The 14,147-nt window shown below is 53.7% G+C and overlaps 1 protein-coding gene across 2 annotated transcripts in view; it reads right to left on the bottom strand.

Annotated features, from left to right (window-relative positions):
• The window catches only part of CDK16 (cyclin dependent kinase 16), a 254,848-nt gene extending 241,758 nt beyond the window's left edge, over positions 1-13,090 (bottom strand). Inside the window, exon 1 of one of the 2 annotated variants that reach the window (XM_085629509.1) lies at positions 12,824-13,090. The gene's annotated coding sequence lies outside the window, so the exon portion shown is untranslated. The remainder of the gene's footprint in view (positions 1-12,823) is intronic. The other variant, XM_085629510.1, reaches the window with a different exon arrangement.
• Between the last annotated feature and the right edge of the window lie 1,057 nt (positions 13,091-14,147).

Below are 14,147 nucleotides of genomic sequence, written 5' to 3'. Positions count from 1 at the left end.
AGTCGCAGGCAGTTCTAATCCTGCATCTCGGCGCTACAAGGCACCTCAGTCCTAGCATACAGCGCCTTCCATAGTCACAGACAGCTTTAATCCTGCACCTCAGCGCTACAAGGCACCTCAGTCCTGGCATACAGCGCCTTCCATAGACACAGACATATAGCGCCTTCCATAGACACAGACAGTTCTAATCCTGCACCTCGGCGCTGACAAGGCACCTCAGCCCTCGCATACAGCGCCTTCCACAGTCACAAACAGTTCTAATCCTGACCCTCGGCGTTGAAAGGGAGCTCAGCCCTGGCATACAGCGCCTTCCGGACTCAAGGACAGTTCTAATCCTGCCCCTTGGCGCTACAAGGAACCTTAGTTCTGACAGCTCTAATCCTGCACCTCGGCGCTACAATGCACCTCAGTCCTGGCATACAGCGCCTTCCAAATTCACTGACAGCTCTAATCATCCTCCTCAGTCCTGGCATACAGCGCCTTCCATAGACAGACATATAGCACCTTCCATGGACCCAGACAGCTCTAATCCTGCACCTCGGCGCTGCAAAGAAGCTCTGTGTTTGCATATACCACCTTCCATAGTCACAGACAGCTCTAATCCTACACTTCGGCGCTGCAAGGGAGCTCGGTCCTGGTATGCAGACCCTTCCGTAGACACAGACATCTCTAATCCTGCAACTCGGCGCTGCAAGGTACCTCAATCCTGGCATATAGCGACTTCCATAGTCACAGACCGTTCTAATCATGTAACTCGGCGATGCAAGGCAACTCAGTCATGGCATACAGCGCCTTCCATGGTCACAGACCTCTCTCACCATGCACCTCGGTACTGCACAGCTCAGTCCTGGTATACGGCGCCTTCCACATTCACTGACAGCTCAAATCATGCACCTCAGTACTGGAATAAAGTGCCTTCCATAAACACAGACAGTTCTAATCCTGCACCTCGGCGCTACAAGGCACCTCAATGCTAGCATACAGCGCCTTCCATATTCACTGACAGTTCTAATCCTGCACCTCGGCGCTGCCAAGGCACCTTAGTCTTGGCATACAGCGCCTTCCATATTCACTGACAGTTCTAATCCTGAACCTCGGCGCTGCCAAGGCACCTCAGTCCTGGCATACAGCGCCTTCCATATTCACTGACAGTTCTAATCCTGCACCTCGGCGCTGCCAAGGCACCTTAGTCTTGGCATACAGCGCCTTCCATATTCACTGACCGCTCTAATCCTGCACCTCGGCGTTGCAAGGCACCTCAGTCCTGGCAGATAGCGCCTTCCATAGTCAAAAACAGCTGCAATACACCTCAGTCCTGGCATACAGCGCCTTCCATATTCACTGACAGTTCTAATCCTGCACCTCGGCGTTGCAAGGCACCTCAGTCCTGGCAGATAGCGACTTCCATAGTCAAAAACAGCTGCAAGGCACCTCAGTCCTGGCATACAGCGCCTTCCATATTCACTGACAGCTCTAATCATGCACCTCGGCGTTGCAAGGCACCTCAGTCCTGGCAGACAGCGCCTGCCATAGTCACAGACCGCTCTAATCATGCACCTCGGCGCTGCCAAGGCACCTCAGTCCTGGCAGACGGCGCCTGCCATAGTCACAGACAGTTCTAATCCTGCACCTCGGCGCTGCAAGGCACCTTAGTCCTGGCAGACAGCGCCTTCCAAAGCCACAGACAGCTCTAATCATGCACCTCGGCGCTGCCAAGGCACCTCAGTCCTGGCAGACGGCGCCTGCCATAGTCACAGACAGTTCTAATCCTGCACCTCGGCGCTGCAAGGCACCTTAGTCCTGGCAGACAGCGCCTTCCAAAGCCACAGACAGCTCTAATCATGCACCTCGGCGCTGCCAAGGCACTTTAGTATTGGCATACAGTGCCTTCCATATTCACTGACAGCTCTAATCATGCACCTCAGTAATGGAATATAGCTTCTTCCATAGTCACAGGCAGTTCTAATCCTGCACCTCGGCACTACAAGGCACCTCAGTCCTAGCATACAGCGCCTTCCATAGTCACAGGCAGTTCTAATCCTGCACCTCAGCGCTACAAGGCACCTCAGTCCTGGCATACAGCGCCTTCCGGAATCAAGGACAGTTCTAATCCTGCCCCTTGGCGCTACAAGGAACCTTAGTTCTGGCATACAGCGCCTTCCATAGTCACTGATAGCTCTAATCATGCACCTCGGCGCTGCAATGGAGCTCAGTCCTGGCATACAGCGCCTTCCATAGTCACAACCTCTCTCACCATGCACCTCGATACTGCACAGGAGCTCAGTCCTGGCATACAGCGCCTTCCATAGTCACTGACAGCTCTAATCATGCACCTTGGCGCTGCAATGGAGATCAGTCCTGGCATACAGCGCCTTCCATAGTCACTGACAGCTCTAATCCTGCACCTCGGCGCAGCAATGGAGCTCAGTCCTGGCATACAGCACCTTCCATAGTCACCGACAGCTCTAATCCTGCACCTCAGTACTGGAATATAGCGCCTTCCATAGTCACAGGCAGTTCTAATCCTGCACCTCGGTGCTAAAAGACACCCCAGTCCTGGCATACAGCGCCTTCCATAAACACAGACAGTTCTAATCCTGCACCTCGGCGCTACAAGGCACCTCAATGCTAGCATACAGCGCCTTCCATAGTCACAGACCGCTCTAATCCTGCACCTCAGAGCTACAAGGCACCTCAGTCCTGGCATACAGCGCCTTCCATAGTCACAGACAGCTCTAATCCTGCACCTCGGCGCTGCCAAGGCACCTCAGTCCTGGCAGACAGCGCCTGCCATAGTCAAAAACAGCTGCAAGGCACCTCAGTCCTGGCATACAGCGCCTGCCATAGACACAGACAGTTCTAATCCTGCACCTCGGCGCTGCAAGGCACCTCAGTCCTGGCATACAGCGCCTGCCATAGACACAGACAGTTCTAATCCTGCACCTCGGCGCTGCCAAGGCACCTCAGTCCTGGCATACAGCGCCTGCCATAGACACAGACAGTTCTAATCCTGCACCTCGGTGATAAAAGACACCCCAGTCCTGGCATACAGCGCCTTCCATAAACACAGACAGTTCTAATCCTGCACCTCGGCGCTACAAGGCACCTCAATGCTAGCATACAGCGCCTTCCATAGTCACAGACCGCTCTAATCCTGCACCTCAGAGCTACAAGGCACCTCAGTCCTGGCATACAGCGCCTTCCATAGTCAAGGGCAGTTTTATTCCTGCACCTCGGCGCTGCAAAGAAGCTCTGTGTTTGCATACAGCACCTTCCATAGTAACAGACAGTTCTAATCCTGCACCTCGGCGCTGCATGGGAGCTCAGTCCTTGCATACAGCGCCTTCTATGGTCACAGACAGCTCTAATCCTGCACCTCGGCGTTGCAAAGCACCTCTGTCCTGGCAGACAGCGCCTTCCATAGTCACAGACGGCTCTAATCCTGCACCTGGGCGCTACAATGCACCTCAATCCTGGCATACAGCGCCTTCCATAGTAACAGACAGCTCTAATCCTGCACCTGGGCGCTACAATGCACCTCAATCCTGGCATACAGCGCCTTCCATTGTCATAGACAGCTCTAATCCTGCACCTGGGCGCTACAATGCACCTCAGTCCTGGCATACAGCGCCTTCCATTGTCACAGACCGCTCTAATCATGCACCTGGGCGCTACAATGCACCTCAGTCCTGGCATACAGCGCCTTCCATTGTCACAGACCGCTCTAATCATGCACCTCGGCGTTGCAAGGCACCTCAGTCCTGGCATACAGCGCCTTCCATTGTCACAGACAGCTCTAATCCTGCACCGGGGCGCTACAATGCACCTCTGTCCTGGCATACAGCGCCTTCCATTGTCACAGGCAGCTCTAATCATGCACCTCGGCGTTGCAAGGCACCTCAGTCCTGGCATACAGCGCCTGCCATAGTCACAGACAGCTCTAATCCTGCACCTCAGTCCTGGCATGCCATTTAAACTCCAGCCAGGTCACTACCCCCACAGCTCAACCAATGCATGACAGTCCTGGCCTGCGCACACCCCCCGTTACGGCTCTAGCAGAGCACCCCCATCCTGCCCTGCAGCACACCGTTTCCATTCGTAGTGCGCAGATGCCTCAGCGCATGCACCTCTGACCCGGCTTGCAGATCCCAGGGTTGCCCCACAATAGTATTAATGCCCACCCCCGACCACGTGGCCGAGCCCTGCCCTTCGGCTCTCACCAGCTGAATTGTGCGCCTTTCTTCAGATCTTCCCGCGACGGGTCCGCTAACTCCGGGGTGACGCTGACCCTTTGTGTGGGAGCAGAACTACAGCTCCCAGCATGCACTCGGCGCTTCCGTGTGTCCCGACTGCTCATTGGCGAGCTCAGCTGGCAGGAGCCAGAGGGAAGGATTTGGAGAGTGGCGAAGAAACTCCACCTCTCCCCCTGACGCCCTCCCGCCCCCTCATGCTCTTCCCAGCACAGGCATCCCTGCCCACCCCGAGCCTGTAGACAACAAACCGGTCTCCCGGGACAACACCACTCGGTCCTCTGTGAATGCGATACCCGGGAGGGCTGGGGGCTCCTACCGGCGGGGTGCAAGGGAGGATCCGGGGGTCAATGATAGAAGGAGACCTGAGAGAGGGCAGTGACAGCAGACTAGACTAGAGGGCAGAGACAGCAGGACGAGGCACGACAAGTAACAAAAGACAGGACAGTGAGAGCGAACAGAGAGGACGGGGGCAGTGACAGCAAGCAGAACCCGGGGTAGCGAGGGCTGACTGGACTCGGAGGCAGTGACAGGACAGGGAGGGGTGGCAGTGACGGCCTGCCGGACTGTGGCAGTGACATCAGACAAGACTGACAAAAGGCAGGGCTGGGAGGGGCTCAGAGGGGACAGGACGGGGATGCAGAGAGGACTAGGGACAGTGGGCATGACTGAGGGGGCAGTGACAGGACTAGGCATAATGATTGACCTCGGCAGTGACATGGCTGTGGTGTAATAGGGCCGTGGGCTATGTCAGCTGACGGCCAAGGACCCCAGTGCACCGGAGGTGGCTTGGGACTGTGGTGGGCAGAGAGGGAAAGGGTGGCCTCTGACAGGTCGCAGAAGGCCAGCTTCTGATACCATTCCGTTGCAGGGCCAGCTTCTCCCATCCCACTAGCTTCCTATGACATTCCACTGCAGGCCCAGCTTCACCCATCCCTCCGGCTTCCTGTGACATTCCGCTGAAGGCCCAGCTTCACCCATCCCTCTGGCTTCCTATGACATTCCGCTGCAGGCCCAGCTTCACCCATCCCTCTGGCTTCCTGTGACATTCCGCTGCAGGCCCAGCTTCACCCATCCCTCTGGCTTCCTGTGACATTCCGCTGCAGGCCCAGCTTCACCCATCCCTCTGGTGGCTTCCTATGACATTCCGCTGCAGGCCCAGCTTCACCCATCCCTCTGGCTTCCTGTGACATTCCGCTGCAGGCCCAGCTTCACCCATCCCTCTGGCTTCCTGTGACATTCCGCTGCAGGCCCAGCTTCACCCATCCCTCTGGCTTCCTGTGACATTCCGCTGCAGGCCCAGCTTCACCCATCCCTCTGGTGGCTTCCTATGACATTCCGCTGCAGGCCCAGCTTAACCCATCCCTCTGGCTTCCTGTGACATTCCGCTGCAGGCCCAGCTTCACCCATCCCTCTGGCTTCCTGTGACATTCCGCTGCAGGCCCAGCTTCACCCATCCCTCCTCTTCTATGTTTATTTCCTTGCTCATCTCACGGCACTCTTTAACTCCTCCCACTTCTCTCTAAAGGCGCCAAGTCGGCGCTTTAAACCCCCCCCCAATAATTACCCACTCATTAATTTATGACCCGAAGCCGGATGTCCACCCCCTGTGCATTTCTCCTCCATCCGACAGGGCCATCACTCAGAACGGGTTACAGACCCCCGGGAAGCCCACTCTCCCCCCTCCCCCGTTAATGGTCACACATGTTATTGCTTCCAAGAACCCCGCCCCGCCCCCATGTCTTCTCTTTTGCACTAGACGCATCACGGGGTTGTGGATATACCCACCTCTGCCACAGGAGCTGGCAGGGCAGTAACCTCTCTCCACATACACAGAATATCACTCCTGGCATGTCGTACACTTGCCCCCTCCTCCCCATGTTATTACCACCCAGAACCCCCCCCCCCCCCCCCTTCCCCGTGTTTTCTCTAATGCACTAAGCGCCCCTCAGGGTTGTGGGTTTCAGGGGCATACGAGCTTGTGCCTCAGGAGCTGCCAGGGCAGTAACCATTCTCCACATACACAGAATATCACCGACATGCCGTACATTTGCCCCCCCCCCCCGCACCCCTCCCCCCGTCTATGGGTATTGTGAGAACAGCCTACTACCATGTTTGGTGGGGGGGGGGGGGCTGGCGTGCACACTGGCATAGAGACTTGCTCGAGCACCCCGGCCCTCCTTGGCGCTGCAGGCATGAGTGTTGTCTGCCTGTTGTGTGTACTGCACAGAAAGATGGGGTGCGGCCGGGTAGCGTTGGCAACGGACCCCTCTCACGGTTGGGGGCTCCATCCCCGTTCTCTCTCTCCTGCTTGTAACGCGCCCTCCTTCTTAAATACCTCACACACAACAGCGGAGCTGCACGCCCGTCATTGTTAAAATACTTTTCGCGGGTCTGAGTCACGACTTCCGCGCGCCCACCACCAAACACGCACGGTGCCTGCTTGACGGGGTGTAGAGAGAGGGGCACGCTGCCTGCATTCATGTGGTCTGCCTGTGAGCTGGGGGAGCGCGACACTGCCTGCTTTCCCTGTGATTTGGGGCTGTGTCACCTGGGTGGTCTGCTTCTCCTCTGGACTGGGCAGCTGGGCACCCCTCCCCTGGGCCTGCCTCTCGGGGACAAGGGGGTAGGAAGAGGACAAATGGGGGTCCAGTTAGTGGGCACAGGGCATGCCTCTCTGGAGCCAGGCACGTGGTGGACAGTAGAGTAGGTATTGGTGATAGTCCCGCTGCCTGCCTCTCTGTGCAGTCAGGCACGGGGGTGGGGGCGGTAGAGGGGGTGGTGGTGGTGATGCCCCACCCCCGAGGTCTGTCAAGTGGTGGACAGTAGAGTGGATGTTGAGGATACGCCCTCTGCCTGCCTCGCTGGGGTCTTGCACAGGGAGGGCAGTACGTGCCATGTTGGTGATGGGCCCTCTGCTTGCCTCTCAGGTGCCTTGCACATGGTGGGCAATAGACGGGAGGGCAGTAGATGAGATGTTACAGAAGCAGGCAGAGGGCATATGGCAAGGTCTGGCACAGATTGGGCAGTAGATGGCATGTTTGTGAGGGGCCCTATGCCTGCTTTTCTTGCGTCTGGGATAGGGAGGGCAGTAGATGAGATGTTGGTGAGGGGCCCTCTGCCTGCCTGTCAGGGGTCTGGCACAGAGGGGGCAGTAGATGGCATGTTGGTAAGGGACTCTCTGCCTGCCTCTGTCAGGTCTGAAACAGAGTGGGCAGTAGATGGCATGTTGGTAAGGGGCCCTTTGCTGCCTCTCTGAAGCGATCCTCTGCAGAGGGAGTGCACAGGGAGTGTTAGTGAAGGGGCCTGTTTTCCTCTCTGGGTTCTGACGTATCGTTCACATGGAGGGCAGTGGGGGTATTGGTAGAGTGCACTCTTCCTGTTTCACTTGTGATCTGGCCAGTGGGGGGGGGTGTTGGTAGAGTGCACTCTTCCAGACTCACTAGTGATTGCGGCAGTGGGAGTGTTGGTAGAGTGCACTCTTCCAGTCTCACTAGTGATTGCGGCAGTGGGGGTGTTGGTTGAGTGCACTCCTCCTGTCTCACTTGTGATCTGGGCAGTGGGGATGTTGGTAGAGTGCACTCCTCCTGCATCACTTGTGATCTGGGCAGTGGGGGGTGTTGGTAGAGTCCACTCTTCTTGTCTCACTTGTGATCTGGGCAGTGGGGGGTGTTGGTAGAGTCCATTCTTCTTGTCTCACTTGTGATCTGGGCAGTGGGGGTGTTGGTAAAGTGCACTCCTCCTGTCTCACTTGTGATCTGGGCAGTGGGGGGTGTTGGTAGAGTCCACTCTTCTTGTCTCACTTGTGATCTGGGCAGTGGGGGGTGTTGGTAGAGTCCACTCTTCTTGTCTCACTTGTGATCTGGGCAGTGGGGGGTGTTGGTAGAGTCCATTCTTCTTGTCTCACTTGTGATCTGGGCAGTGGGAGTGTTGGTAGAGTGCACTCTTCTTGTCTCACTTGTGATCTGGGCAGTGGGGGTGTTGGTTAAGTGCACTCCTCCTGTCTCACTTGTGATCTGGGTAGTGGGTGGTGTTGGTAGAGTGCACTCTTGTCTCACTTGTGATCTGGGCAGTGGGGGTGTTGGTTAAGTGCACTCCTCCTGCATCACTTGTGATCTGGGCAGTGGGGATGTTGGTAAAGTGCACTCCTCCTGTCTCACTTGTGATCTGGGCAGTGGGGGTGTTGGTTGAGTGCACTCTTCCGGTCTCACTTGTGATCTGGGCAGTGGGGGGTGTTGGTAGAGTCCACTCTTCTTGTCTCACTTGTGATCTGGGCAGTGGGGGGTGTTGGTAGAGTGCACTCTTCTTGTCTCACTTGTGATCTGGGCAGTGGGGGGTGTTGGTAGAGTCCACTCTTCTTGTCTCACTTGTGATCTGGGCAGGGGGGGTGTTGGTTGAGTGCACTCTTCCTGTCTCACTTGTGATCTGGGCAGTGGGGGTGTTGGTAGAGTGCACTCTTCTTGTCTCACTTGTAATCTGGGCAGTGGGGGGGTGTTGGTAGAGTGCACTCTTCTTGTCTCACTTGTGATCTGGGCAGAGGGGGGTGTTGGTAGAGTGCACTCTTCTTGTCTCACTTGTGATCTGGGCAATAGGGGAGTGATGGTAGAGTGCGCTCTTCTTGTCTCACTTGTGATCTGGGCAGAGGGGGGTGTTGGTAGAGTGCACTCTTCTTGTCTCACTTGTGATCTGGGCAGTGGGGGTGTTGGTAGAGTGCACTCTTCCAGTCTCACTTGTGATCTGGGCAATAGGGGAGTGATGGTAGAGTGCACTCTTCCAGTCTCACTAGTGATCGGGGCAGTGGGGGTGTTGGTAGAGTGCACTCTTCTTGTCTCACTTGTGATCTGGGCAGTGGGGGTGTTGGTAGAGTGCACTCTTCCAGTCTCACTTGTGATCTGGGCAATAGGGGAGTGATGGTAGAGTGCACTCTTCCAGTCTCACTAGTGATCGGGGCAGTGGGGGTGTTGGTAGAGTGCACTCTTCCAGTCTCACTAGTGATCGGGGCAGTGGGGGTGTTGGTAGAGTGCACTCTTCTTGTCTCACTTGTGATCTGGGCAGTGGGGGTGTTGGTTGAGTGCACTCTTCCAGTCTCACTTGTGATCTGGCCAGTGGGGGTGTTGGTAGAGTGCGCTCTTCTTGTCTCACTTGTGATCTGGGCAGTGGGGGTGTTGGTTGAGTGCACTCTTCCAGTCTCACTTGTGATCTGGCCAGTGGGGGTGTTGGTAGAGTGCGCTCTTCTTGTCTCACTAGTGATTGGGGCATTGGGGGTGTTGGTAGAGTGCACTCTTCCTATCTCACTTGTGATATGGGCAGTAGAGGGTGTTGGTAGAGTGATCTCTTCCCGTCTCACTTGTGATCTGGGCAGTAGAGGGTGTTGGTAGAGTGCACTCTGTATATACTGTAAAGTTCCTAGGGCAACTTCAACACATGTTTAAATATAAATAATGTAAATATTTTTGAGAGAAGAGACCATAACTCAAAATTAGAAAAATACAAATATATATTTTATTAAATACTATCTCCAGTGATTATTCAGTATATTCTTTTTTGTAACAGAGAAATCACCCTTTCAATCTACATACATACTGCATTCGTCCATTTACCCATACATACATTCACAATGATCTATGCGTCTGGGATGCGATAATTTCAAAGGAGCAACAAGAAACAGTGTTCCAGTTATGATAAGATGATTGCACTATTTATACATCAAAGTGAAAAATGCACCAATGAGAGATGTGGCAATTGTTCGTTTTTCTACGCGCGTTTTGGCAGAAACCTGCCTTCTTCAGGAATGCCACTTACAAAATTATTTCTCTGTAAATTAAAAATAATTAAGATAGAGTGCACTCTTCCAGTCTCACTAGTGATCGGGGCAGTGGGGGTGTTGGAGTGCACTCTTCTTGTCTCACTTGTGATCTGGGCAGTGGGGGGTGTTGGTTGAGTGCACTCTTCCAGTCTCACTTGTGATCTGGGCAGTGGGGGGTGTTGGTGGAGTGCTCTCTTCTTGTCTCACTAGTGATATGTGCAATGCACCTGGATAGCAGTAGGCAGTGTTGGTGGTGGACACTGTCTTCCTGCCCTGCACAGTGAAGGCCGTAGTGGGTGTTCTGCCTGCACATGGAGGGCGTATAGGGTTAGTAGAGTGTACTCTTCCAGTCTCACTTGTGATCTGGGCTTACCCGGTCACGAAACGCACAGGAAGACGTAGTGGTATTCGAGAGGATCATTCCGAATCAAGTTACGAAGGTTGAAGTGGAATACTTACTATTCACAAGAAGATTCCATCAACAAATATAACATATTGGTACATTTCTGAGATTACCTCTAAATAATCTGGTTGGATTTATACTTATAGATGTACATATATTCCATACCACAGTGAGAACACTGAGGACCCAATAGTTTGAACAAACCGATGGACCAAGATATTCCATTAGTAATAGGAACTAGCAATAAGTCTGTTCCTCTGATTGAATCTAACCCATAGAAGGGGTTATTTTATGCTTTTATGAAAGTTTGGAGAGATTTTATTATTCTTGTCCTGATGAAGGTGGAACCTATATAAGCAACTACCACCGAAACGCGTCGACGCCTGTGCTATTGAGAATTGGTTATAAAATCCAGGAACTGTTTCATATCAAGATCTATTGTGAAAATAATAGACTAAATGATCCCTATATATCGATTTACACTGGATTTATACCTTTCTTTGATGAATATATTGATTTCACATCACATTCTTGCTCTCTAATTTTTTTTATGTATGTTTATATGTTTTTGGTGTATTTTATTTTATGAGGTCTATATGAATTTGCCAACTATCATTGATGTAGATAATTGATTATATAATTGTTAATAAATTGTGATAATTTTTAACTGATTCAGTTTCTTTATCATTTAGTCATACGCGGTTATTTGGTGATCCACATTTTAGCTTGATGCTGGTTTAATACCAGGATGTGTATAATTCCAATTGGATATAAGAGTGATTGCTATATGCATTATTTGATACTATATATTTGAGGACAAAGTGGCTAACTATACCCAAGAGAATTATTTTTCTCACATACTTGAGGTACCCTGTCTCTTGGGCAGTGGGATTGCTCTCGTTTTGTATAGTATCACTAGTGATATGTGCAATGCACATGGATAGCAGTAGGCAGTGTTGGTGGTGGACACTGTCTTCCTGCCCTGCACAGTGAAGGCCGTAGTGGGTGTTCTGCCTGCACATGGAGGGCGTGTAGGGTTGGTAGAGTGCACTCTTCCAGTCTCACTTGTGATCTGGGCAGTGGGGGTGTTGGTAGAGTGCACTCTTCCTGTCTCACTTGTGATTTGGTCAGGTTGGTAGAGTGCACTCTTCCAGTCTCACTTGTGATCTGGCCAGTGGGGGTGTTGGTAGAGGGCGCTCTTCCTATCTCACTTGTGATCTGGGCAGTAGGGGAGTGATGGTAGAGTGCACTCTTCCAGTCTCACTTGTGATCTGGGCAGTGGGGGGTGTTGGTAGAGTGCACTCTTCCTGTCTCACTTGTGATCTGGGCAGTGGGGGTGTTGGTAGAGTGCACTCTTCCTGTCTCACTTGTGATCTGGGCAGTGGGGGTGTTGGTAGAGTGCACTCTTCCTGTCTCACTTGTGATCTTGGCAGTGGGGGGTGTTGGTAGAGTCCACTCTTCTTGCCTCACTTGTGATCTGGGCAGTGGGGGCGTTGGTAGAGTGCACTCTTCCAGTCTCACTTGTGATCTGGCCAGTGGGGGGGGGGGGGGGGGTGTTGGTAGCGTGCACTCTTCCAGTCTCACTTGTGATCTGGGCAGTGGGGGGTGTTGGTAGAGTGCACTCTTCCAGTCTCACTTGTGATCTGGGCAGTGGGGGGGTGTTGGTTGAGTGCACTCTTCTTGTCTCACTTGTGATCTGGGCAGTGGGGGTGTTGGTTGAGTGCACTCTTCCTGTCTCACCTGTGATCGGGCAGTGGGGGTGTTGGTAGAGTGCACTCTTCCTGTCTCACTTGTGATTTGGTCAGGTTGGTAGAGTGCACTCGTCCTGTCTCACTTGTGATATGTGCAATGCACATGGATAGCAGAAAGGCAGTGTTGGTGGTGGACAGTCTTCCTGCCCTGCACAGGGAAGGCAGTGGTGGGGTTTCTGCCTGCACATGGAGGGCGTGTAGGGTTGGTAGAGTGCACTCTTCCAGTCTCACTTGTGATCTGGGCAGTGGGGGGTGTTGGTTGAGTGCACTCTTCCTGTCTCACTTGTGATTTGGTCAGGTTGGTAGAGTGCACGCTTCCTACCTTTCCTGGAAAAAGTCTCCTGCACAAACAGCAGAGCTTCCATTGACAATGTTTGAGCATTGCATCCGCGCATGTTTTTATCCTGCCTTTCTTGACTTGTAGTCCTGTTTATGTAGTGAGATAGGGCACTACATGTCCCAGAATACAAAGCAAACCCCTGTTCTGTCCGAGATACGCATGAACCTGTGAAACTCGAGCTCTTTAATGGAGGGCAGTAGCGTCGCTGGCAGTGGGCGCTCTGCCCGCATCCCCTGCGCCGAGAGAGGAACGGACGATCAGCTGCTCGCTTACCCTGGACGGGAGGCCTGCGGGCCCGGGGCCCCTGGTGCTCAGCGCTGCGGGGCGGGCGCTCCGTGCGTGTCCCAGTAATCCTCAGCCATGGTGGGGCTGAAGGTGCCGGCGGGACCTCAGCCGGCCATGACACCGCGGGGTCCACCAGCGCTGCTGCTGCCCCTCCTCCGGGCCTGCTAATCAGCGGACGCCTCTTCTTCGCCGCCTCCTCCTCTTCCTCTGCCGCCTCCTCTCCCTCTGCAGCGCCTGCACATCCCTCCCCGATCCACCCCACCTCCCAGGCTGCGGCCGCTACCATCCAGCCAGGAGAGCAGGGGAGAAACGGGGAATCCGCGAAACTCCGCGAACCAGGAGCTGTTCCCCTCTATGCTGCTGGCATCTCCCACCCAGGGGAAGTCCTGTCGGCCCCCCTGCGCCCCCCGCCTCGAATCTGTAAAGGAAGGGGTCCTAAAAGGGGGAATAAAGACGATCCCCCTCTTTTAGAGAGCAGCTGGTGCGGTCTGAGTGGGACAGCTGCCGGGGGTCTCTGGAGGGAGGAGTGGGGCATTGAGGGAGGGGGAGCCTGCAAGGAGAGGACATCTCCGAGGGATTCCACCTCTGAAACTAATGTTTATTTATGTACATTCCGCGGAAGGGTAAAAGCGTTCGGTGCACTAAAGCAAATAATTTGCACGTCACAAACGTATGATATATAGCATGAGCCTGCTTGCCAAGAAAAATAAAACAAAAAAACAATTTTATTACAGGGTCACAAGAAATCCTGAAAGTTCCCTGCGGTCAATGTTGATTGAATATTTTAAAGGTTGTTTAAATCCCTACGTCTGTTGGCGCTATCCAAGTGTATTTATTCACTTCCTCGTCTGTCTCAGCACACCCGCGTCGGTCGAAGGTGGTCGGCAAGGGACAGATGCCGGATCCTGTTCACGTGCGGCGTTTGCCCAAGAGGGCGGATGAGTCATGCCAGCCTCGGTACCAGCAGGGGCATCTCTCGCCTGGCACGGCGACAGGGGCGTCTTGTCCCCTGCTGCACACGTGCGGAGGGCACGGTGCCTCGGGCACGCCAGTTACAACTTGTGCTAATAATACAACGCTCACACGGAGCCCTAACAAATTGTGCATTTTGGGTACCAGGTTCCAGTCCACCAGTGCATAGGCACTTTTATAGAATGTTTTTTTCACCCTGTTAAGTGCGAGAGCTAATGTGGTTGCGGTCCGGAATCGGAAAGGAGCACCCCAAAAAAATATTGGTGGTGTCTGGGGGTGAAATGGAGTGAAATGACTTTGCTGTGGACAAATCCGGAAAAAGTTAACCAGTGCTGTTTTG

The sequence above is a fragment of the Triturus cristatus genome, chromosome 10 (assembly GCF_964204655.1).
Source record: "Triturus cristatus chromosome 10, aTriCri1.1, whole genome shotgun sequence".
NCBI classification, from domain to species: domain Eukaryota; kingdom Metazoa; phylum Chordata; class Amphibia; order Caudata; family Salamandridae; genus Triturus; species Triturus cristatus.
This window is presented reverse-complemented; position numbering and strand designations above follow the sequence as displayed.